Genomic DNA, 27,836 nt, shown 5'->3' on the forward strand with positions numbered 1-27,836 from the left:
ACTTTTGTGCATGGTAGAGAGGGGACAACCCTTCTTCTTGTCTAGGCAAGAAGGGGAATTCCGCGATCCTCTAGTGTTTCTAACACCATAGGGAGTCTACTCTTGACAAAAGCATTTAACGATTGAGGATAAAGGTACCCTAACTTGACACAACTTGGAGGTGATTTATTAGTATCCTCCTAGGCTTAGTAACTTGAAGAAATTGTATCTATAATGGAGTGTGTACCCTTAGATTGTTTCCCCTTTAGATAATTTCCGCCACTTAGATAAGGAAAATGGCTATTCTTTTGTAGATGCATCCATTACTTGGTCTGTGTGCTTTAAGGATTTGATGTGTCGCCATTTTGGCAAGACCCACCTTGCCTTGCAAGAAGGCATCCTACCTTATGGTTGTCTTGTTGTGAGTTAAAGGGGCGGAGTGAGAACCGCTAATTGTCTCATATCGGTTATATTAGTAGGTTAGTTTAAATAAGGGTCCTAGTTTTGTCACCTCTTTACTCGGGACGAGCAAATGTTCGGTTTGGGGATATTTGATATGACTCATTTTAGAGCATATTTAGTCCCCGAATTAGCCTCATTCCTATGCTTTTTAGTGCATAATTGGGTCATTTATTATCTTTAGTCTTTCGTTTTGCATATTCTTTGAGGTTTTGTTTCCTTGGTAGGAGAGGAGTGCAAACCTTGCATTTTCATGGCAAAATGGAGCTAAATTGATCGAATCTAAGGACCAAACATCAAAGTTAAGACAAGACTAGAAGGCCTATGTAAATAATGTAGTAGATGGGCAATGATGATAAGATCCTTGCATCCCCAACAAAATCCTTGAGGATTGTTGGAAGAAGAAAAGAAGAAATGAAGAAATGAAAAGAAGCTTGCTGAGCTACAATCCGCGCGCCGCGTAGAAAAAGTCTCATTGACATCGGTTATTTTACCCCATTTACATCGCTTTTGTGGCGATGTTTCTGGGGGCGACGTATTTAGTATTTTTATGTTAACATCGGTTTTAGAACCGATGTAAATAGAATACAATTAACATCGGTTATAGGTGAAAACCGATGTTAATTGTGTTTCAATTACATCGGTTTCCAAGTAAAACCGATGTTAATAGCATCTAATTTACATCGTTTTTGGTGTAGAACCGATGTAAATATGAACTTATTACATCATTTATTGACTAAAACCGATGTAAATAGTTTTTTTTTATTTTAAAAAAAAAATTACTTTTTAGGCGTTTTTAATGGGGAAACCGCCTCAAATGAGAGCTTCAATCAATTAAAAAAATTACATTTCCAAAACCCATAATTTATAAATATACATTGTTTTGAACATAAATATTCTTACATTTACACATAAATAGATACCTCTAGAATACCTCTGACTAAATAATGACATATTGATAGTAAGATACAAAATGAAATTAAAAAACTAATATAATAGTGTAATACTCCTTGTTTGTTCCATATATTTGAGCTCCTTCTAACTATCAACATTGCGTCGAGTTTTCATCCTTAACTCTTCATGGCTTGGCGGGGCAATTTGAAAACAAATCAATGTTTATTGGAGCCTGCATACGTACAATACAACAAATTACTATTGAGAAGGGAAAGGGAATGCTTCGACAGACAAAATGGAATGCTTCGACAGACAAAAGAACGATGTTTATGTAATGAAATTATGATTTATGACAATACCTTTCCAAGTTTTGCAAGGCCACAGAAACTGTATCAAATGGTACACCCATCACCATTTCTTATCATAGATAGTAATCTCACCGCCAACGAGATAACTTGTTGAGTGTTGGACATTCTTCATGTGAGTTAGATTTATGATTTCCGTCGGTTGAAGAACCATCTTTCGATTCAAGGTTTTTGGATCACTTAGCCGACGTAACATGGCAGCCTGCATTATAATATTATATAGAAAGACATGATGCGTTTTCATCGACTTTCAAGTCAAATAATTTTAAGAACCAATCAAAGATATCAAGCATAGAACCTATGGCACAAACACTCAAACAAAACGTTGAAATAGGTTCGTTAGATACGAGAATATTCTATGCTCACTTTAGGTCAAGTCGCTTAGAATTAATAAACAATGAGAACCAAATGGCGTTTCAATCAAGACAAATTAACGAACACATGGAAACTTAGGTTCCAACACAACAATGTTCCAGTAGATTCAACTTTACTTGGTAGTTACTTATTGCTTCCAACCTTCAAACAAACATGAGCTGTTAAACTTAGCATGTCTTCCTAGAAATAAAATTCCTCATGTCTCAAAAATCGACTTTTAAGTATCCAAATGAAACACTATCAACTAAAACTACTACAAAGATCATCACGTTTCAAATTTCAACAAAGTATCCGTCTATACAATTATGTCTAGTTCTAAGTTGGAATTGAACAAATACTTGTACATGTACATTAAACTTATTTCGCGAGCCAATTTAAGTGTCAACCAAGTGAAAGTAATACTCCGTACAAATTCTTGCCACTTATTAAATTCTGATTTACGGGTTAAATTGAACTTACTAAAGTTTGTTATAGAATCATAGAATTAAAAAGGATATTCTCTAAATTAAATGGCAGTGTTAATCAACTATGTTAAGACTGGTACTAATTTGTCACCCAAAACAATCAACAAAATCACAGTAAATCAAGGAAAGTTTGCAATGAAACGCATTGATATACCGGAGTAATGATAATCCATTGCAAATCAGGCTTATTCTTCCCATCACCACTACTCTTCTCTTTCACCTCCACGCTCCCTGCAACATCTTCCCAACTCTTCCTCCCACGACTCCTCAGCTCCACTGCCATCTGTGCTTAAACTTACAAGTAAAAGAACAATGACCAAAAAAAGCTCGAAATTCCTAAACTAAGAGAATTCTAAAGTTTAGAACTGCAAGTTACTATTAATTAAAACGTGAAGTAGCAATTTTGACATCAAACAAATCAAACGCAGCAATAAAACTCGATTATCTAATAACAATTTTAAGTCTATAACCTCAATATTACGGAAGGGAATCAATCAAACAAACCAAATGGTTGGAGTAAATCTTTAACCTCATTGGACCAAAATTTTTAGCATTAGGCTTGTCCATTGATTCAATTAAAAATTCATGGGGCAATCTTCTATTGTTAATTTTTCCGTGATCTCCTAGTTTAGTAAACCTCACAGTAAATAGAATTGATAAACATGTTTATCTAATATGGAACTTATTAGTCCAATTTTCAAGTAGATTAAAAATTTGAGATAATAATTCAATAGCAACAAATATTTTGAATCAAATCATAATATACAAAACAAACTATAGATTACATTAATTAAAGAATTTTACCTATTTCCCAGAAGCCTCAAATTGATGCATATTGAATTCAATCAAATATGCTTAATTTGGAGCAAGATGAGAGACAGAGGAAAAGGGACGCGGTGATGATGACAGATTTGTTTAGTAAAGAAGAGTGTTTTCAGGCTGTGTATGGAAGGAAGCCAAGTTGAATACAAATCAATGTTTATTGGAGCCTGCATAAGTGCATATGTACAATACTACAAATTACTATTGTTCATTAAAAGTATCTACGTATTTGTTACCAATCTACAAAGTTTGACCTGAGTACTCATAGGAGAAGGGAAGAGAGAAACTTATTGCAGAGTCGACTTCTATTGCTATATTTTTCTCTTGGTGTCAAATGAGCCACAAGGACAGTACAATATCGGGGTGGGGGAATTGGAACCTGGGGCCTATTGTCCAAATTACCTCCTCCTTAACCACTAGGCTAAGATATCTTCGGTCAATTGCTATATGGCTTGAGTAGCGGAAATTACTAGTTATTTATTCTGCTTACAAAGGTAGCTCGACCTAACAACATGTTCGGCGTTTAAGAGGCCATACAAATATCCAATGTTAGAAGTTAGAGAAATGCTTACCAACTGTTACACCAGTATGGTTGATAGCAACGTGCTTGAAAACAGCCCTCCAATCAGGCCTAGAAAAATGTGTCTGGACCTAGTCCCAGAGACAAAATCCATGCCATTTTTAAATGATGTTGGGACTGAAGCATGGCCATCAAAGCCGACCTGGAAATCGATCATAAACTGGATATATCAAGAACATTGATTAAACCTTCCAAAGATACAATGACAGACAAAATTGGATAGACTATGTCAAGATTTTATTTAGTTCATAACAAAGGTGGCATTGAACAATATCCATTGCATTGGACAAATTTTCAAAGACGAAAAAGCTCGAAACTCACATAATTTTTTACAGAGCGCATACTATTATATAATTAAACCGTTCACAAAAGGCGGTCCAAGAGAAACATCTTAGGCCTATCACTGATTCACTCCTAGTACAGAGATCAACAAACCATTGATTATCTTTCAGTAAGAACACAATACTATGCGCGAGTGAACTCATGTTGTTATGTTTGTCATCCTTCAAGATTCCGATGATTATACTTTATTCATATCGTCAAACCCCGTGATCGGAATTTTGACGATAAAAAGTGTCCAAAAGACAAGTAACTAAGCATTTAACAACATACTAAGGGATATCGTGCCATAGATCAACAAAAGAACAACCCTATTATTAAAGAGAGGCAGAAATAGAAGAATCTTATTTTATTGGTGTACACACAAATCTGACAACATTTTTTTTTATTTTTGCGCTCAAACCAAATTCAAGTACATGTGACAATGACAGTATAAGACGTCATAAAATGACGGAATGTAAATTATGTGGTCGACGCCTTAGTAAAGCGTCAATAGGGAAGCGTCTTAAATACAAAGAATTTGTAGTAGTGAGAATAATTATAGCTACCGAAAGCAAAGATGCGAATACAAAGAGAGAAACAAAAGAGTGAGAATAGGAGACCAACCTACTATAGCAACAAACGCTTGTCGGGTTGAGTAGAGCATGTATCATAGATACACGGGTTTTCTCACTTCTAATGTTGTGTATTGTAGTCTTCGTAAGGTCAGGAAACATGGTAATGACGAAGGTTTCATGACAAACTAACAATAAAAACAGATGGATCCATCTTTGGTTCTGTTTCTTAGTAATAATGGCTTAAAAGACGACAAGCTAAGAAAAATCAGTTTCAATACAAACACATCCAATTCAGATTAGGATACAGCCATGCACCCAAACAATCAAAATCATAATAATAATAAAATGAATTCAATAAAACCAATATAAAAGGTGAATTAATCAAATAATCCACAACATATATATTCATCTTCAAATATCTGAATATTCCTGCAAGATTTCTCCATAGTGCGTATAAAATATGAACATAATCATCAACGAGTTACAATATAGATACAATAACACAATAATTATACAAAAAAATCGAATTAAACATAAGAATCTAAAAATTAGGGTTTATACCTCAAACAGGAGAGAGAACAAGGGTGGGGTTAGTGACGGACCAGTATATGAATAGCGGTGCGGCGTGAGAGACGAGAAATCCTGGTGGTGACGCTGTGGTGGTAGAGGGTAAGGGTGATGGCGAGAGGTGAATGAAGAGGCGATGATAAGATCAACCAGTTACTATATGAGAAAATGAAGCGTCAGGGGAAAGAAGAGGCTAGGGTAGTTTTTTTTGTCTATTAATTGAGAATGCTTTAACCTCGGTCATTTAAAACCGATGTTAATAATACCGTAATTACATCGTTTGTGTTAAAATCGATGCTACAAGTATTTCTGTACATCGTTTTTTTTAAATAACCGATGTAAGGGAGAAAAACTGTACACGTTTTATATCAGTTTTTGTAAGAACCGATGTTTTTTATGAACATTTACATCGTTTCAACTAAAACCGATGTCTTTGTGGCGATGTCAATAGGACTTTTTCTACTAGTCGCAGTCTCGGGACGCTCGTCCTAGCCCTACAGAATCCGAGCATCCCACCACCCAGTCCGCTCGTCCTGGACCTCCAAAATCCGCTCGTCCCGGCCATCTGGCTGCTCGGATTCCTTCACAATGCAAAACATCCTCTCCCTTGATCCACTCGGGATTCGCATATTCCTTGAAGACTAGCGAAGCGGAGATGAGCATCTCCTTCGAGAGGAGCACTTCCTCAACTTTTCTTAAGGGTCTTAATCGTCATTTAAGCCCTTAGTAACCCTAATTTATGTACCTAATACTTAGTATAAATACTCCATTGTACTAATTAGATTAACATATTCTTCTTATGCAATCTTAATCTCATTTTAATCTTGTAATTAACTTTTAATTAAGCATTAATACAAATCTCTTTTCCCTAATTTCTTTATTATTCATCATTTATTTTGGGTAATTGAAGATTATTTGGGTATTATTGGGAGATTGACAACCTTCCATCAATCATCAAGTACTTTTATTATTCTTTGCTTATTATTTTGGAATCATCATTAGCTATAATTCTCTTAACCCTTGTTTTAATTATTGTTAATCATTTCCATTCATTCATCATGTTTTGCTTTGTTAATATGATTGACAACCTTGTTAGCATGTTAAACTTAATAATGAGTGAGTTGTTTCCTTAGCTAGGGTTAATGGGGAATTAGGGGCAACCAACATGGGGGATGATTCATGCTTAATCTAATATGTTCACTTAGTTTATTTGTTTGCTTGTTCTGATCTCAACTTATGCACATGTTATGTTTGATGAAATGCGAGCCTATGAATCCTTGCATTTTTTACCCATCACTTACCTTTTCAATGAGACTAGTAAGACATAAACCAACTCGAGTCTCATTAGGCCATGTATATAGTTGAGTAGGGAGGATTAAGTCGACTTGTAGGTGTTGTACAATCTAATCGATTCAGCTCCGGGACCCAAACCTTCCTAGTAATGTAAGATATAAACCAACTCGATCCTATCACAACAATAATTGCTTGCTTATAATTCGAGACTATGTTTGTATGATCAATTCCAATGAATCCCCTATGAACCCATGACACCCTAGTGCTGTTAATCAATTGTTTACATCTCATTTTGATCATCTTGCTTGTTTATTTACATTGTTATTTAGTTTAGTGATCTTCTTATCTCAACCAAAATTGTGACGCCCTTAGACACCACTACTTGCAATCGAAAATCCTACATCAATACCCGTCCCTTGGGATCCCACCTTTACTTACCTCTTTACTAATAGTAGAGTAGTTTGTGAAGTTATAAATATTGTTTTGGTCTAGGTGCTCCTAACGACAAGTAACTGAAAACGATAGTCCGACCAGTGTGGATACACTAGAGACTCTGTACTTTCAGAGTAAATTACTGCTCTTCTTAAATCCAGATATGTGAAAAAACCCCTTTTGGTTAGATCAATTTGAATGCAATAGGTCTATTAAAGGAATTATTATTTCCGCTGCGCATACCGATCCTTCAATATTACCAATTAAGTACTTTGTATCAAGCCTATCGTGTATCATGTCTTTGAACGATGCAAACTCCATGCATCTTTCTGGGACGATGGTCTCAGAATCAGAGAAAGTAGTTTTGGCCGTGAAAACTATTTTGTACATGTGATTGATAACTCTATAGTCGCCACTATTTTCGCTTACACGAAACTTTTTAATATATCTTACTCCACCTTCGACTTCTAATGGCTTGTATTTCCACATGAGTCTTTTATGAATAGTAGCTTGAATTTTTCCCCCCTAAAGAGTACGCACGTAAAATATAATTTATAGTCTTATAATTTATATTTTTTGAATGTTAATTGATGCAGGTAGTATAATGTTACCTCAGAGTCCATGAGTATGAAGTCTAAGTTACTTGCTTCTTCAGCACAAGGGTATACTTGCTCCCATGCATAAATAATCCGTCCTTTGATGCGCCAAGTCTCCTTCTCTGGAGTGATCGACTCAATAACATCTGAAAGGTTGCCTGCCATGGTAGAATAATGAAATTAATGTATAAATATGGTTGAGATAGTTTTGGTGAAGAAACATTGGTGTACGTTCAAATATATATAATGTGAGGTATTGAAATTTTGTAGGTATATTTTTTTATTGTTTAATGTTGATACTTTACTATTTTTTAGGGATCTTTTTTTTAGATCAGTTGTAGATAAGTAACGTGAGCAAAGTGGGATCCTTTTTCATTACATTGTTTGGATATTATTTTCAGTTAATTAGTTAATTAATGGTTAAATTGTTGGAGCAATTTGGAAACAATCTATCTCTAAAAAATTAAGATTCTTTTCATTTCTGATATGGAGAATATTGTGGTTTAGTTGGGCGGTAAAAAAAATCTATTGATTCTTGTATTGTTTTATTATATAGATTATTTCAGTACAGTGCAATACTACGTCGATTTAAAACCAATAATAACTACGGATTTAAAACCAGTAATAACTAGTTTTCATGTATGTGCGTTGCACGAATACTAAAATATGTTGTAACTATAGCGTATTTCACTACTTATTTTAGTTGTAAAACTATGGTTCACTAAATGTTTGATATACTGCCCTTTTAGATTTTAGTCGATTTCTAAACTAACTGTAATACCCGTCCTTTTAGGGACCTGTTGACCGACGTTGACTGACCTTTGACACTAATCTTGACCTTGGGAAACTTTACGGGCGATGTCTTGTGACGATGTGCGCTGTGGTTTGTGTGGGACTCGATCTAGCTTAGGCTATTCGATCGAGTAGCTTGGGAGCTTGATCGAGTGGGGATCACTCGATCGAGTAAGTTAGTTACTCGATCGAGTAACGAGTTTTCAGCGGGGAATTATAAATCGATAATCGTGAAACCCCAAATCATTTCCGCACCTTCTTCCTAAACCTAAATGTCGTCACCTCCTTTCTCCTTCACCATTATACTTGATACCCGTCGTTGTGAGTACCAAAAATAAGATTTATAATTTCCTATTAAGACTAACCTAGGCTAGTGGTAACAGGGTCGAACAACAAGGAGGCAGACGTAATTTCTAGCTGTCTAATTATAGTCTAAGATAACGATTATGGGGGTTGAGTTGAATTGGTCTATGGTTAAGAATAAATAAAGACAGTAAACTAAAAAGACGGCTTAAACAGATAAAGAAGGGGTACTAGGATGGTCGGTTCATTAAAGCTTCGGCGATAGCATACTAAGTCGGTCTGAATCAAACACAAGTGAGGCGGGAAACAAGAGGTCCTCTCGGTCCACTCTTAACAAATAGCATCTTTCGATCTCGCTATAGGTCCCTAATATCACTAATACTGACTCTCGTCCTGAAAAGTGACTAACGGTCTAAACTATACCTATCTTTCGATCTCAGCACAGTTTAGTCATCTTAATTGGTGATCAAATAACTTTTCCTATCTTTCGATCTAATGGGTTAGTCATAAATTAAGCATCTAACTGGTCGCATGCATTCGATTCGTTAAATACAACATTAAAATCAATTAAAACGAAAGGTAACCTCACGAGGTCAGTCGATCGACCAAGTATTTCAGTCGATCGACTTACACGCGAATTCAGTCCAATTTAATACTATGCCGCCTACGCCATAATTCGCCTACATCCTAGCACAAACTATTTAGCTACTCATGCTGAAAGTGATAACAACAATAATACTAGGGCAATAAAGTATTGAATTCATGATTAAAGCGGTAATTAACATACAACAATAATACGGTTTCGGGAATCTAACTTAGCAATTCTATACTAATAACGAAATAGAACGAACTGAAAGTAGAACAGGAAGAATACCGAAAATCGCAGAGAACAAAAGAATTAATGATTAGGAGTATGAATAAAAATCCGATGCAATCAATATCCAAAACCCTAACTATGATATTCTAAAATTGAATGTGAAACTTAGATAAAAACTTGATGTAAAAACTGAATGCTAAACTGATGTTTCTAGGTTACGTTATATAGCAACTAACGTAGCTTTATTTCCTAAACCTAACATAACTTTGGGCTTCAAGATTCACGATCTTTTAATTCTCGTCTGGAATAGCAATTGGGTCGATCGATCGCTAGAACGGTCGATCGAATGTCTTCAAGAAACAAATGAGCTTCGAACCCGATGGTTGGTCGATCGATGATGACCTCGGTCGATCGATCCGCTGAGCGCTATTGACTTCTATAAACTCGTGGACTTGTCATTTGGGCCTTGAATTGCGCACCAAGCTCGTTCCTCGGGTGAATACTTCACGTCACATGAAATGCAGGATACTCGGGGACGGATTTAGCTCGATTTCTGATGGATTCTTCACATTTCTGCAATAATGTACAAAAATACGGAAGTAGACGGAAATAGGGAGAAATGTAGCATAAACTACATGAATGAGCTCTGAAATGCGTGTAAAATGGGATGTAAAACATTATATAAAAGACACGCATCAAACTTCCCCAAACCAAACCCTTGCTTGTCCCCAAGCAAGAACTAGACTCGATCTAATGACCTAATGGAACGAGTTCAATCTCAGAGCGAAATGGAACATGTAAAGCCTAAACCAATTTAATGCACAACTAACAATCAATTAGCAAATGAATCATGCAAACGAGTTATGGAGTCGTTAAAACTACTGAACCGTCAACTGTAGAGACTTATCAAATTGGACTCTCACGGGTCGCTCATACCACTCAATAAACACAGGTGAGTATATGTAAGATAGAAAGAAGTAAATGTAATGACGCTCACCTAACTACGACCTATAAGAACATGCCTGCAGTCTAATATGAAAACAATCTCTACAACCGTACATACGCATTCCAACCAACAAGAGACCATGACACACGCCGAGGTATAAATGTGGATATGTGAGGTATGGGTAAGAAGAGGCAAAACATTTATGGGAAAGTGGAGGTACAGGTGATCAAGCTAGTACCAAAACGGAACCATATGGCAACATCCAACTTCTTGCTCAAAATCAATCGAAACGGTGCTATAGCAAGCACAAATCTCACAATTTCCAGAGATACAGGTAATCAACTAACTCCCCATAAAATATGAATAATACATGGGAGCAAAAATCGCCAAAAGATAAAGGCTTGAATTATACGAATTTGATTTCTTTCTCTTCCTCGAACCTCAGTCGATCGACCAAAAGCGGCAGTCGATCGACTTCACGAACAGTACAGAACTCTTTTTTTTTCTCTTTTTTCGAATCATTTTTTTCATATTTTTTCTGTTCTTTTCTATTTCTTTCTTTGTTTCTTTCCTTCCTTTATTTCATCTTCCCAATAACGTCTCAACAGAGCATATGCCACCAAAAATGAGTAACAACCCCAAGAACACAGGCCACTAGCTTGACAAAGGCAGGCTAAATGTAGGATGTAGTAAATGGGACAAAAAAAGGATATTTTTGGCAGTATGGAGCTTATGGGTAAAACGAATAAGGGGAAACCTCTACCACATGTGTCGACTAACCACAGACCAAATGCGTACAGGTATTAAGCAGATTAAGTTCATATTTATGCACATTTATGTGACATGTCTCATAAGGAGTACTACTCACATTCCTAAATAAACCGGTCTTAGATGTCACCAGTTATAGGCTCTAAATCTCAGAAATGTGATGTAGCTTGCCAATTTTCTAAGTCAAGTCTCAAGTTCAGCAAATAATTAACGAAAACTCATAGATACGCACTTACGATTCTACTAATAACATGTTAATCAGGCAAGGCTCAGGCAAAACAGGTGCAAATGCTATATCATCCTTGAAATACTATCGTTCTGACTCGACCTATATGCTAAAATAAACGTGCATTTTTGAAATTTTTGAAATTTTTCAATTTTTTTTTGAATTTTTGGTGTATATGAGAGGAATGAAATAAACAAATGCAAGACAAAAAGTAAACGTGAATGCAAGCAAATGAAATGCTACGCAAAACCCTTCCCCAAACCAAATCGCACAATGTCCTCATTGTGCATAATCATGTAATGAAGAAAAGAGAAATGGGAATTTGCGGGAAAAAGAAATAAAATAAAATAAAAAAAACATGAAGTGAAAGTAAGGAACTCACAAGACTTTAAGCGCGTCAAAAGGGAAACCTCCCCAAACCAGCGTAAGCTAGGAGGTTTCAGAAGCCAGCAGTGCTACTAAAAGGTACCTGAAAGACAAGTAAAACCCACGCATAAAATCGAGAAGACAATTTTGAAGCGTTAAACTTGTGCACAATTGACAAAATAGAAGAAATAAATAATTTGACGGAAAGAAAAGTGGAGTAGAAAACTCACTTAAGTCCGCATATCGACCAAACACAGCAGGGGAGAGGTCGTGAATAGGTACAGCAGCATCCTCGGTCGATCGACCAACGATGGCAGTCGATCAACCAATGTGTCAGGAACAGTAGCTCTTGGAAAGTGCAACTCAGTCGATCGACCAATGTAGCCAGTCGATCGACTGAAAATACTGCTGAACTCCTTATTTCTTCGTATTTGCTCAATAACTTTAGCCAATGAGGTCTAAAAACCTGCAAGTGCACAATAATAGGCGCCCAAAATTGCGCAAAACCCAAAATAAAGTCTCAAACGTATGAAATCCTAAGCAAGCAAAATAAAAATGCGAAGTTTTCGCGCACACAAAAGCAATAAAAAGTGTCTAACAAAAGCAAATAAAATGAAGTTTATAAAGAGCTCGATGAACTAATAGTTGATCAAGAATGACCACGGTATGGCCCACTTCGTCGGCTTCTGGCTACTAGAGGTAGCCTCAACGGTGCTTATTTGAGCAGCTGCACCCTTCTTAGCTTCCACGTCCGTATGGCTCAACGGATCAACACTATCATCATCTCCCACCAAGGATCTCTTCGGGCTTATCGTAATCCAAATCGATCGTCTGGCTTTGATCGCTCGTCATCAACTACCTCATCAATTCCATAGCTCAGGCAACCAAGACCTCCTCTTTGAATGATCGGCTTCTTTACAGTTGGTGTAACACCCCCATACTCCAAGTGCCTTACCAGGACCACTCAGGTATAAGGATGCCACCATCTCGGTTACCCGAGGCATGGTAATCATAAGACAATGAAGAAACATACTTTATTAAATAAGTTTAAGTGATTACATTACAAAACCAACTGTAAGCAAAATACAACTGTTCTCAAACTATAAACCAACCGAAAGGAACTGTCCTAACAAACACGGCGGAAGACTAAAGACTCGATATGTGATCACTCCATCCCCACTAGATCCCACGCGTATCCAAGATATACCGCTTAAGCAACCGCTCACCACCCCGAATGGATCACCACAGTTTTTAAAACATTTAAACGGGGTCATTACTAATCACACAATCAATATAGATAACAATAATAAGATAAACAGACAAATGAACCACACACACACACACACACACACACCAACCAATTCCCATCATCTCAATATCGATCGTCCACTTTGGACCAGCCACCGCGATGGGGGACCGCAGCCGTTCCCACCTAAGCCCCGCTCATCATACCGAGCGATAACCCTGTCCCATTAATGTGCACATCCCCTTCCGTGGCGGGTTCCACGAAGGGCGAAACTAGGGCTTGAAGTCACTCCCGCAAGTGACCCCACTCAGCCGAGAACGCATCTCGAGAACCATCAACAACAATCACAACCACAAACACAAGACAATCATCATATCAAACAACTAACTACAAAGACATCACCAATATCCCATTATGGGACTAATACGAGTAGGAAATCCTACCGAAAGCAACACAATCATCGACGATCTAGCAAATTGCCTCAAAACCTCTCCCTTACAAATCCTTCTCCTATCACATAATCACATAATCACAATCTAACCTTAACAAATCATAAAAACCCCCAATCCCAAAATTAGGGTTTAACCAAATCAAAGGAAAGACAATAAAAAGGGTACATAGATCTTACCCTCGACGCAAGGAACTCAACGGTATAAACAACGACAAGAACTCGACCGTCGAACTCCGGAATTGCTAAGAATGTGATTAAGAAGATGAACTTGTTTGCTTTCTCTCTTAAACAGAAATTTAGGTTTTGGAAAAGTGATTTGGAAACAATGACGGAAGTGTTTTATACTTTAATCGCATTATTAACAAAACCCGATAAAAGCACCCCAGAAACCGGCTACTCGATCGAGTAGCTAAGGTACTCGATCGAGTGCCCCTTACTCGATCGAGTACCCTAGTTACTCGATCGAGTACCCAACTGGTCAGAAACTAATTTATTTCGCAAAACTCCCTTACTCGACAGAGTAAGGCCTACTCGATAGAGTACCCCAAGACTCATAAATACGGAGTATTACAGTCTTCCCTCCTTAAAAAGAACTTCGTCCCCGAAGTTCAACCCATACATGAAAACAAACATACTAACTCGATCAAGACACCACAACGTGACTAAGAACTCAAAACAAAACTCTAACCCAAACATGAACTCGTAACACCAACTCCACTAACTATTCCTACCTCCACAACATGGCTCACGATATCGTATCCACTCCATTATATCTCTCTCAACACTAACTCCATACACTACCAAAATCCTCATAACATCAAACGGAATGTTACATTCTACCACCCTTAAAAGGAACTTCGTCCTCGAAGTTTACTCAGACTCATAAGACCATCCTCCAACTGTCAACACTATACAAAATATTCTCACACTTCGAAGCATCACACTACTACAAGCACGGCCATGGCCTTTTATAAGTATCATCCACAAAACAAATCCCTCCTTTACGCTACGCTAACACTCTACTTCCAATTATATTACAACATGCACCACCATGAAACTCTCTTTTATCGCATCCTACTCCTCTTAAGACAAATGTTACGTCCTCGTAACTCACTAATACTAAATCCTAGCTATATCGTGTCATTATCCTCATCACCACCGCATGTCAAAGATAACCACTTATAATCTAAACACTCGCCATGCATATATCCAAGGCTCTCTTACTTAAACATTCCTCATACCTCAACTCATTCGTCACACCACCTAACCTATACCTCAAAATCTTTATCTTAACCCAAAACTTAAACTTTTCCACATTACCGCAACATGACATACCTCTCTATATAAAGCACCTATCTCCCAAACGCATAACTCACGATCCACACTCGTTACGTACACTCACACTAGATCCTCCAGTTCTTTCCTTCATTACCGCAAGACTCATACATAACCTAATATGACACTAATTCCCCCAACACCCTACACTCACTGTCCCAACAAAAGATTATGAACCACCTGCAGCTTTCAGATCATTACCACACATGTTCTACGGACCACTTGTCATTACCATGTCTACTAAAGCCTTATCTAGAACAAGATCAAAATTACTGTAACAACCTCTCACAACCGTGTCCCATCAATAGAACATCACTATACCATGACAACAACGAAAACATATACGACTCTATTTCATATCATACTATACCCTCATTCCCAACTTAACCTGGTAAAGAAAACATCAATAAACAAGACAACTGTCTATCTGCGAAACCGAAACTCGCAGGGGAGCAACATCAAACAAAACAACAAACTATGAATAACTGGTATGCACTTTCGAAACTCGAATCATAATCATCCCGCCTACTCCACCACAACCGGTGACGGCATCACAACACCGCCACCAACAGCCACACCGTAGTGCGAAAATACCCGTATCACAGCACTATGTACCGTGCCCGGATCACCACCCGAGGCACCACAACCACACCGATAGATATCACAACTGCATACAGCTCCCATAAACACTGACTCAGAATAACTTTTCAGACAAGAAAAACTTACTCAAATCCACTTTACTAAATCATAACACAACATATTATATGGATAAACAGATAAGCATCTCATGAACGTCATCTCTACCATTTCACGGAATACACATGTGTTATTAATACACATAAAATTATAACTAGCCATGTCAAATTAATCAAGTTATTACCTTTTTGGATATTATTCAATTAAATTACCGTGTCCAACATATATATTACCGAACATTCATAAAACAACTTTATAATTATTACACCATACCACTTCTTGTGAGGTCAGAACCTCACACAAACATTTATAGACATCATAGACCCATAATCACATCCAACTAGTCAATCCCGATCACGTAAGTTACCACTCAACATAGGTTACCTGCCGCCCGAGCTTAACTCATATGCCCCTCACAACATTTTCCCCTATTCGTACAACCATCACTTCTTGTCAAGTATAACCATACCATTACTATTCAACTATTAGCATCCGCCTCATCTAACCACATCTTATACCTTCTCACAACTATACACAACAATCGGGTCCCTACCAAATCAACCTCTTTTGAATTGCTACCTTTCTAATATACCATCACTCTTAACCCTTAGTCACAAACCATAACACCACCACTTTGTCCGGACATCAAACCTCTTTCACTCATCTCTAAACATCACGATTTCTTTCCTATCTTCGGTTAACATCCCAAATAACTATCATCAAATTCACCAACAAAATTTACATCAACATCATTCCCAATACTGTCTTATTTGTATTGTCATCCAACTCTCCACCAAATATCTCGTATCCTGCCAATACTCCACCAACTTATTACTCCCTTAATTCCTCGAAACTCATTATCAATCATATTGTCCTGAAACTTCTATATAATCATTAGCTAATATCCTCATGATAATATCATAAATCTCGACGATTCCTTACTTTTATATCACATAACTCCGGTGAACATTTTCCTCAGCTTACTTTTATCCTTCTTTTCTCTTTACACTCAATAATACCAATTAATAGTTCAACTCCTTATTCCTTCTAGCTAACTCTTTAGAAATCCAGTTACCCTTTCGTTGCTCCAAAACTCAAATTCCATTATTTTCTACCGACATCATCTCACTCTTTCTTACCATGGATCTTCTCTTATTATGCTATCACTCACTCACACTTATCACTAATTTGTCCATAAAAAAATCAACGTTTAAAGTTCAAACAATTACATCTCCCTTTTTACATCTCTAGAAATCAAAATTCTTTTTATACCGTTAATTGCCCAAGGAAATCCCACAAAGGGTTTCACCTCTTAATAAACCAAATCTCCCCAAACTCCCTCATTGTCTACAAATCCACCTCGCGACATGTCTCCACAAAGTTCACTATATACCCCTCTTCTCAACCCCTTTAAAACGAACTTTCACTATGTATATTCTTAACCCACACGACTCCTAACCATCCCCCTCCATGATTCTTTACACATCTCAAGCTGCCACCATTTGCGTCCCTCATTTCAATCTTTTCATTCTCACGTTCCATAAACTCACATCATCCCTTGTCCACATTCATTTACTTTTACATTACTCGACGTACAAACATATCGCTCATCTCATCTCACAAAACATGCTCTATGTCTCAATTAAGCCATAACGATCTTTCTTTTCTTTTTCCACTATTTATCACACCCACATATAGTTCATCTCCTCCCACCAAACTCATGCTCACCAAAAGGTGTCACTCACCACCCCATAGGATGGGGTAACTTACGTATCAAGACCAACATACATGTAAAACAATGCATAAAGAAGCAAAATAACCACTTTGAATTAAACATAATATGCAACGAAGTCAAAAGATAAGCATGTGACCCAAAACAGGGGTCACTAGATCGAGTACAGGCCACTCGATCGAGTAAGGGACTTACTCGATCGAGTAGGTCAAGATCAGAAGCACGTAAAACAAATCACCAGGGCTACTCGATCGAGTATCTAACGTACTCGATCGAGTGCCCCCTTACTCGATCGAGTAACGAGGATACTCGATCGAGTACCCCAATTCTCAACCTGTCCGTTTTAGAAAAGCAGACATAACTCACTCATTTCTTGGTCGTTTTGGACGTGTGACCTATCGTTAGAATCGTAAAAGGACAAGCTATCACCTCCAATTAGAATCACATCAAAATCATTTATGCATCTCAAGTTATAACAGTTTAAAGACAACCTCTTTATAATCGAAAAACACAACTACTTGATTTTACTTCCAAACTACTTAAACAACAACCAAGCAAACAAAACCAGTCCAAAACTCATAAAATCAGTATTCATAATCATATGTTACTATTTTCAAAAGCCAAACAACAACATTCATCATGCACATAATTTATATAACTTGCCAATTATGACTTACCCACATGTTTTTATTCTATCACTTTTCGTAAACAAAATCACAAATACACGACATCAAGTCCCCTATTCACATGTTACTAGCATAACAACATTATAAAATAACTTCCATTATATGACATGCTTAATCAGGAACCATGTTATCACACCACGATGATTCATCTTTTCCCACTAATTCATCCATCATACCACATATTTACCCACCATATTCGTTCAACACATTCACCCAAAGACTGCTTCAATTCACACTCCCAACCTTCCGTACTTTTACTCAACACGACAACAACAACATGTATACTTACACATCGCTTTATATATATATATATATATATATATATATATATATATATATAGACAAAACACTTTTCCTTACATAACTATAACATGCCAAATTACATGTATCCATCATTATACTTTCATGCTTTACAATCAACCAACATATAATTCACGTCATCATCATCAATTCATGCAACATACTACTACATAGATACACACAGCACACAATATGCACATAACGATCCCGACACATATCCCATGGTGACCGGTTTAAAATTGTAGGGCGAGTTCGCGACTTTAGGACGTCTCCCAAGTCTTTGCATTAGCTCCTACAACCTTTACCCCGGGTTCATTTTAATTGACTCCCTATATTCATTGGATTTATTGGTTACAGGTTTCAGGATCGTCGCTCTGATACCATTTGTAACACCCCCATACTCCAAGTGCCTTACCAGGACCACTCAGGTATAAGGATGCCACCATCTCGGTTATCCGAGGCATGGTAATCATAAGACAATGAAGAAACATACTTTATTAAATAAGTTTAAGTGATTACATTACAAAACCAACTGTAAGCAAAATACAACTGTTCTCAAACTATAAACCAACTGAAAGGAACTGTCCTAACAAACACAGCGGAAGACTAAAGACTACGATATGTGATCACTCCATCCCCACTAGATCCCACGCGTATCCAAGATATACCCTTGCTAAACAATCGCTCACCACCCCGAATGGATCACCACGAGTTTTTTTAAAACATTTAAACGGGTCGTACTAATCACACAATCAATATAGATAACAATAATAAGATAAACAGACAATTTGACCGTCACACACACACACACACACCACCAACCAATTCCCATCATCTCAATACTTGACCGTCCACCTTTGGACCCGACCCCCGATGGGGGACCGCAGCCGTTCCCACCTAAGCCCCGCTCATCATACCGAGCGATAACCCCGTCCCATTAATGTGCACATCCCCTTCCGTGGCGGGTTCCACGAAGGGCGAAACTAGGCGTGAAGTCACTCCCGCAAGTGACCCCACTCAACCGAGAACGCATCTCGAGAACCATCAACAGCAATCACAACCACAAACACAAGACAATCATCATATCAAACAACTAACTACAAAGACATCACCAATATCCCATTATGGGACTAATACGAGTAGGAAATCCTACCGAAAGCAACACAATCATCGACGATCTAGCAAAATGTCTCAAAACCTCTCCCTTACAAATCCTTCTCCTATCACATAATCACATAATCACAATCTAACCATAACAAATCATAAAAACCCCCCATCCCAAAATTAGGGTTTAACCAAATCAAAGGAAAGACAATAAAAAGGGTACATAGATCTTACCCTCGACGCAAGGAACTCAACGGTATAAACAACGACAAGAACTGACCGTCTCGAACTCCGGAATTGCTAAGAATGTGATTAAGAAGATGAACTTGTTTGCTTTCTCTCTTAAACAAAAATTTAGGTTTTGGAAAAGTGATTTGGAAACAATGACGGAAGTGTTTTATACTTTAATCGCATTATTAACAAAACCCGACAAAACAAATTTCCCCAGTAAATGGCTACTCGATCGAGTAGCTAAGGTACTCGATCGAGTGCCCCCTTACTCAATCGAGTACGCTAGTTACTCGATCGAGTACCCAACAGGTCAGAAACTAATTTATTTCGCAAAACTCCCTTACTCGACAGAGTAAGGCCTACTCGATAGAGTACCCCAAGACTCATAAATACGGAGTATTACAGTTGGAGCAACTTGCAGCACTTCCTTCCCCAAACGAGCTCCTGCAACATCTAAAACAACAGATTCTTCCTCCTTTTTGCTCCCAGTTCGGGGCAGAGGGGTTAACACAGAAGTAGTAATAGAGACGGGCAATTCAGGAAGCACAAAGTACGATTTCTTTTCAGAAACCGTGTTACAAGTCACAGGCCACATGGGGTCCTTTTTCTTAGCAGGTTGGGCAAAGACAATAGAATGCTTTCCCACTTTGAAAGTCAAGGTTCCTAGACCGACATCTATGATTGCACCAGCAGTGTGCAGAAATGGCGTACCCAAAATAATGGGTATATGAGCATCCTCAGGCATGTCAAGTACAACAAAGTCGACGGGGAAGAAGAACTTCCCTATTTGGACAGGGATGTCCTCTAAGACTCCTATTGGCTAGACCGCAGATCGGTCAGCCATCTGAACTGTCATATCTGTCACTGCGAACCTAGTCAATTTGACCTTCCTAGCTAGACTCAAAGGCATGACGCTTATACTAGCTCCTAAGTCACATAATGCCTTCTCAATAGAGAAGGTACCTATATTGCAAGGAACAGAAAAGCTACCCGGGTCCTCTAGCTTATGGGGTGCAGTGTGAGACAAGTAAGAGCATGACTCTTTGGTTAATGCGATAATGTGAACATGTTCAGGTGACTTTTTCTTAGACATGAGTTGTTTCATGAATTTAGTGTATGCTGGCACTTGATTGATCAACTCAAGGAAGGGTACTTGCACATTCAAGCTACGAATAACTTTTTCAAACTTACTGAAAGATACATGTTCCTTTGTTGGCACTAGTCTCCCCGGATATGGGGCTTTAAGAAGTACCTTAGCCCTCTCCTCTAAGTTGCGCATGCCGGCATCCGTGGACTTAGGCTGGAAGTCCACTGCTTTCTCCTTGTTAAAGCTCGAATCCCCCTCAGACCGTCTCAAATGTGAGCCATTAACCGTCATCGGATCGAACTTCGGAATTGGGACGGACCCATCAGCACTCGGGTCTGGCCCTAACACTCTCGGAGTATTCGTGCCACGAAACAAATGGTCCCTTAAATTATTGGGCATCGGAGGACGAACAATCTTGCTATCAGCAGTAATATTGGTCGATCGAGCACTATCCTCAGTCGATCGACCAAGGTGCACAGTTCCAGAAGCTGCTGTAACCCGCGTATCAGTCGATCGACCGGGTGTATCAGTCGATCGACTGATATACCTGGTAGACGCCTTTTTCTTTGAATTATTCGTTTCAGCTTTCTTTTGACTCGGATCTGCCTCATTCTTTTCAACAGCATCCTCGACCATGGCAGGCCCCTCCAGGGTGGACCCACTCCACAATGTGATGGCGTTCAAGGTCTCCTTTTTGTCGGTTTGAGTCGGTAAGTGTCCCGGAGCTCGAGAGGTACTCTTCCTAGCCAATTGAGCAATTTGGCTCTCAAGTAGCTTCATCCCGGCCTCTCTTGCTTGGGACTCCTTAATCAACAAGTTCTTAAACTCAGCAAAATCAGAACTATGGGATTGTTGTTGCTGCTACGGCACATAAGGCGATTTTTGATATTGTTGTTGCTTTTGATGAGGGGGCACATAGGGTTGCTGCTGCGGAGGTGGAGTTGGATTTAGGACATTCTGGCTACTCCACCTCAAGTTGGGATGAACATTAGCCTCATAGTAGGTGTTTGTCTGCCTATAATGTTGAAAGGCAGCACAAGACTCAAAGGGACTAGGGCAATTCTTCGAAACGTGTCCCTCAGCTCCACACCTTTCACAGACAAAAGGACCGTCTGACACAACATTTACTTGATACATACCCCCCCCCCCCCCTCCCTTTGAAGCTCCTCCTAATTCATATTTGTCAAATCTCGCAGTGAGAGCTTCAAGTGCGGCTCTGAGGAAGATTCAGCGACTCTCCTGGTTCCCTCTGAATTCCCATACTCGGCCTTGTGGGTGGCTAGATCGTCGATGATCTTCCACCCCTTGGTCTCTTCCAAGTTCTCGAAGAAATCGGCCATTGGTCGCACATCCAAAATAGCCCTCGATTGTCATACGACCCATTATAGAAATGATTGCACAAGCTCCATTTTTCAAACCATGGTGCGGTATGGTTCACACCAAAGATCTTAAATCGGACCCATGCCTCGTGGAAGTTCTCATCCGGCCCTTGTTTGAAACTCGTGATTTGGGCTCTAATAGCAATCGTCTTTGAAGCAGAAAAGTACTTCTTGTAGAATGCCAATGCCAAGGAATTCCAGTCGGTGATCCCATGAGCGGCTCGGTCCAGATCTCTATACCACTCCCTTGCAGCATCACGAAGGGAGAAGATAAACATGGTCTCCTTGATTTGGTCTTGAGTCACACCTTTGGTGGGGGTATGGAACAATAGTAGTCAATAAACGTCTCCATATGCTTAGCTGCATCTTCATTTGCTCCCCCAATCGTTTCTCTCAACCATATTAATGTATGAAGGCTTTGGTTCGAACTTCCTGGCATCTCCGGTAATTCGAACCCCTTATATAAATTTGCACTGCTTCGGCTCGGAATGACTAGCTATACTCGCTTCCTCGCCATGACTGGAATTTACTGGAGAAGTGACTGTCTCGGTGAAGAGGTGGAAACGGTGAAGACGTGGGTCTTCCTTGAACAGCTCGTTCTCGTGATAGCTTGACAGAGTACTCAGCTCTTCCTCTGTCGGTAATACCCTTTGTGATCGTCTCAACTCGCGCAAAGATTTCTCTATCTCAGGATCGAATGGTACTAGTTCACCACCCTGTGACCTGCGCATAAGAAGAAACTACAAAAAGAATATAAGAAAAGTTTAAGGAACAGAAGTCCCTTAAACTAAGAAAGACTAAAATTAAAACAACTAAAAATTAGAACTATTGCCTCAAGGCAAGAATCGCGCCAAAATTTGATACCCGTCGTTGTGAGTACCAAAAATAAGATTTATAATTTCCTATTAAGACTAACCTAGGCTAGTTGTAACAGGGTCGAACCACAAGGAGGCAGACGTAATTTCTAGCTATCTAATTATAGTCTAAGGTAACGAATGTGGGGGTTGAGTTGAATTGGTCTATAGCTAAGAATAAATAAAGACAGTAAACTAAAAAGACGGCTTAAACAGATAAAGAAGGGGTACTAGGATGGTCGGTTCATTAAAGCTTCTACGGCAAAGATACTAAGTCGGTCTGAATCAAACACAAGTGAGGCGGGAAACAAGAGGTCCTCTCGGTCCACTCTTAACAAATAGCATCTTTCGATCTCGCTATAGGTCCCTAATATCACTAATACGACTCTCGTCTGAAAAGTGACTAACGGTCTAAACTATACCTATCTTTCGATCCGAGCACGCTTTAGTCATCTTAATTGGTGGTCAAATAACTTTCCCTATCTTTCGATCTAATGGGTCAGTCATAAATTAAGCATCTAACTGGTCGCATGCATTCGATTCGTTAAATACAACATTAAAATCAATTAAAACGAAAGGTAACCTCACGAGGTCAGTCGATCGACCAAGTATTTCAGTCGATCGACTGACACGCGAATTCAGTCCAATTTAATATTATGCCGCCTACGCCATAATTCGCCTACATCCTAGCACAAACTATTTAGCTACTCATGTTAAAAGTGATAACAACAATAATACTAGGGCAATAAAGTATTGAATTCATGATTAAAGAGGTAAGTAACATACAATAATAATACGGTTTCGGGAATCTTACTTAGCAATTCTATACTAATAACGAAATAGAACGAACTGAAAGTAGAACAGGAAGAATACCGAAAATCGCAGAGAAACAAAGAATGGAATGATTAGGAGTATGAATAAAAATACGATGCAATCAATATCCAAAACCCTAACTATGATATTCTAAAATTGAATGTGAAACTTATATAAAAACTTGATGTAAAAACTGAATGCTAAACTGATGTTTCTAGGTTACGTTATATAGCAACTAACGTAGCTTTATTTCCTAAACCTAACATAACTTTGGGCTTCAAGATTCACGATCTTTTAATTCTCGTCTGGAATAGCAATTGGGTCGATCGACTGCTAGAATCGGTCGATCGATCGTCTTGATGAAATGAGCTTCGAACCCGATGGTTGGTCGATCGACTGATGACCTCGGTCGATCGACTGCTTGAGCTGCTATTGACTTCTATAAACTCGTGGACTTGTCATTTGGGCCTTGAATTGCACACCAAGCTCGTTCCTCGGGTGAATACTTCACATCACATGAAATGCAGGATACTCGGGGATGGATTTAGCTCGATTTCCGCTGGATTCTTCACATTTCTGCAATAATGTACAAAAATACGGAATTACACGGAAATAGGGAGAAATGTAGCATAAACTACATGAATGAGCTCTGAAATGCGTGTAAAATGGGATGTAAAACATCATATAAAAGACACGCATCAATACTTTCCTTGAGGTCCTTGAGGATGCTTACACCATGGGGATGAGATGCTTGAGTCAGGTAGCGGTCTTGACGCCAGATTTCTATGTATAGGTATGTTATCGTCATCATCATCGTGATCGTTGTTTTTAGTTAGGTTGGTAGTAATAGTGATAGATGGCTGTACTGTTGGTATAGGTGTTTTGCTTGGTTGATTGGTATCTTTTGGTTGGACGCAGGATCACTGCGGTTCGCTAAAGGTAGGTTCGCCTACTCAGTACTGTTGAATGTCTAGAGTGTCTGTGGATGTTGTTTGGTTGATTTAGTGTCAGTATTCATGATTGGTTGTGGTAGTTGGTTGAACTTGTGTTGTTTTGATAATCGTTGTTGTGGTACAGTTGATTGTGATTGTTTGTATGTGGTTCTCGAGGTGTGCCCTCGGCTGAGTGGAGTCACTTGCGGGAGTGGCTTCACGCCCGTAGTTCGCCCTCCGTGGAACCCGCCACGGGAGGGGATGTGCACATTAATGGACATGGGTTTATCGCTCGGATAGATGAGCAGGGCTTAAGTGGGAACGGCTGCGGTCCCCCACTGGCAGGGCTGGTCCAGTGGACAGTCAGTGATGGTGGTTGGTTGGAGGAGATATGGTGTGTGTGTGTGTGTGTGTTCTTGTGCGTGTGTTGTGTCTGTTTTTGTATGTTTGCTCCCTTAGTTGCTGACCTTGTATGGTTTTGTTTTATTGTTTGTTCCTTTTGTGTCTGCCGTGATCCACTATAGTGAGCAGTCAGTCTTAGCAGGTTGTGGTCTGGATCATAGCTGGGTGCTTGGCGGGACGAGTCTATCACGAGTCACGACAAAAGTAGTTCACGTAGCTGATAGTGGTTTTGAATTGTATCTTTTATAACGATAGTTTTGGTAAACGCTTGTAATATAACTTAAAAGTTCTTTTACCGACATTTGATTATTACTATCCTCGGGCAACCGAGATGGTAACGCCCTTATATGCTAGGGAAGGTCTTGTTAAGGCTCCTTGGTATATGGGGGTGTTACGAAAAATGACGTAATTATAACAATTTTACAGTGTTTTCATGATATTTTAAAGTATTTTAAACGGTTGCTTGGATGATTTTTTAATGGTTATTGTGTAATTGAGTAACAGTTTATAATTGAGCAACACGTCACTTTGAAGATCTTTCTTCGTGTTTTGACCTGTTTACTTTATGATCGAAAAGATGTGAGTAAGGTTAACTCACACGAGGTGATGTTGCTTGCGGCGTATCTTAACCCCACCCAAGCTCAGAGAGTCTCCTTCAGTGCCCCAGTTATAGTGTGTCCTAGTTTAGCGTTGGTGGCCTCGTCTGACACCCGCTTCTTGAGTTGTGGTGCCATCGCCACGTGGTTGGCGGAGAGACTGACTACCTTTGTGGCCTCCTCGGCCTATACCCCTTTGACCCCGACGGTGCCTACCTCGGACCGTGAGTACTTCCTCGACACGAAGTGGTTGAGGACTTTGGCGGATGGTGGGTTAGCATGGAGAGTTTGGGGGATGAGTTGGATGAGGATACCAGACCCTGAGCACCTTCCCGTGACCGAGCCTTTACCGGCGGCAGTGGTGGCAGCCGATTCTGATGATGAGGAGGAGGTCCCCGATTGGCAGTATTACCTTATTGATGATGGCATTTTGGAGGTGATGCCTGAGCCGACGAAGAGGGATCAGGCCAGACCCGAGAGTGTACAGCCTAGAGTGGGGAGGGGACCACGACGGGTGAGGTAGAGGATGGCTGAGACTCAGCCAGCGCAGCCTGTACCTTCATAGCCTCAGTTTTCTGGCTACCCTTACTTCTACAGCCCTTAGATGAGAGTGAGCGAGCTCACGGAGAGGGTGTCTGCTACTTTGACACTCTGTAACCTCCATGAGATAGCGCATGTGCAGGGCATCGGTACCGGGGTAGCTCAGCCGGTGTAGTGGAGGGGTGTTGGGAATGACAGTGGAGTCTTCCATTCCTTTGGCGTGGAGCGGTCTACTTGGGGAGAGCCTCAGAGTTACCCCTACGGTTGCTTGGCCCCATGGCATGTGGGAGCGAATTTCGGTGTTGATGGTGTCGCAGGTGAGGATGCAGCTGGAGCAGGCACGTCCAGAGGCGGTGCTGGTGATGAGGAGATGGAGGAGCAGGCCACAGAGTGATGTTTGATTTGTTGGTCTTGTTTTATATACACTTTTTCTCATGAATTTGTCATGTTTCGTACTTAGTTGATGATTTGTGGTTGTTAACACTTGGTTGGTAGTACTTTTCTTAGACTTTGGTTTGTATTGTGGCCATAAGGCCGTACTTTGAATGCTTTTCAGACTTTGATGCAGGATTTTGTTGTCGGAAACACGTTTCCGACTCGTGTATTTATTGCTTTAGACCTTACAAGTGACGAATTGGGGAGGATATGACATGTGGCTACTCAATCGAGTGCCCCTCATTCGATCGAGTAATTGCAGGGGAGACATCTAGGGAGTATCTGATCTCAGGCAACTCGATCGAGTAACTGACGAACTCGATCAAGTAAATCCAGCTCGATAGAGTGCCTCACAAACTCGATCGAGTAACACTATTACAGCTTCACTTCACTTAAAAACTGTTCGCATCATCATGTCATTGGTTATTGTTATAGTATTTCCTGTTTTGGGTGCCTTATATCATTATTCGGTCGCAACTATGAATATATTGTTGCGCATAGTCGTGCGAATTATACAAGTTTCGATGCTATATATATAAATTAAAATACTAAACCAAATTGCCTCAGGTAATGACATCTTTAGGAGTTATAACTCTCGTTGCATAGTTTGTATGGTTGTACAAAAATTAATTGATGACATGGCTACTAATTGATGATGGTATACCTTGTGGTGTGATTCATGTTTTTGATGATTTCATATTTATGCGAGTCATGTTGTGTAGTGTCAAGGGAGTATGTTGGTTAACATGAGTCAAAGTTTGCATTGGGGTTTGTAAGTAACGTCAATGTGGAATTATATGTATCGGTTCGTGGGACAGGAAAGTTGTTTACTGGCGAACTTCGGGGGTGAAGTTCCTTTTATGAGGGGAAGAGTAATGTCGCAAAGGAAAAATGACGTAATTATAACAATTTTACAGTGTTTTCATGATATTTTAAAGTATTTTAAACGGTTGCTTAGTGATTTTGTAGTGGTTATTGTGTAATTGAGTAACAGTTTATAATTGTTGAATAAAATAACATGTTAGATTTTATTTCCTGTTAGGCGTTCATTATGTTGTCATGAAAATTGGATGTTAT

This window comes from Silene latifolia, chromosome Y (assembly GCF_048544455.1).
Source record: "Silene latifolia isolate original U9 population chromosome Y, ASM4854445v1, whole genome shotgun sequence".
NCBI lineage: Eukaryota > Viridiplantae > Streptophyta > Magnoliopsida > Caryophyllales > Caryophyllaceae > Silene > Silene latifolia.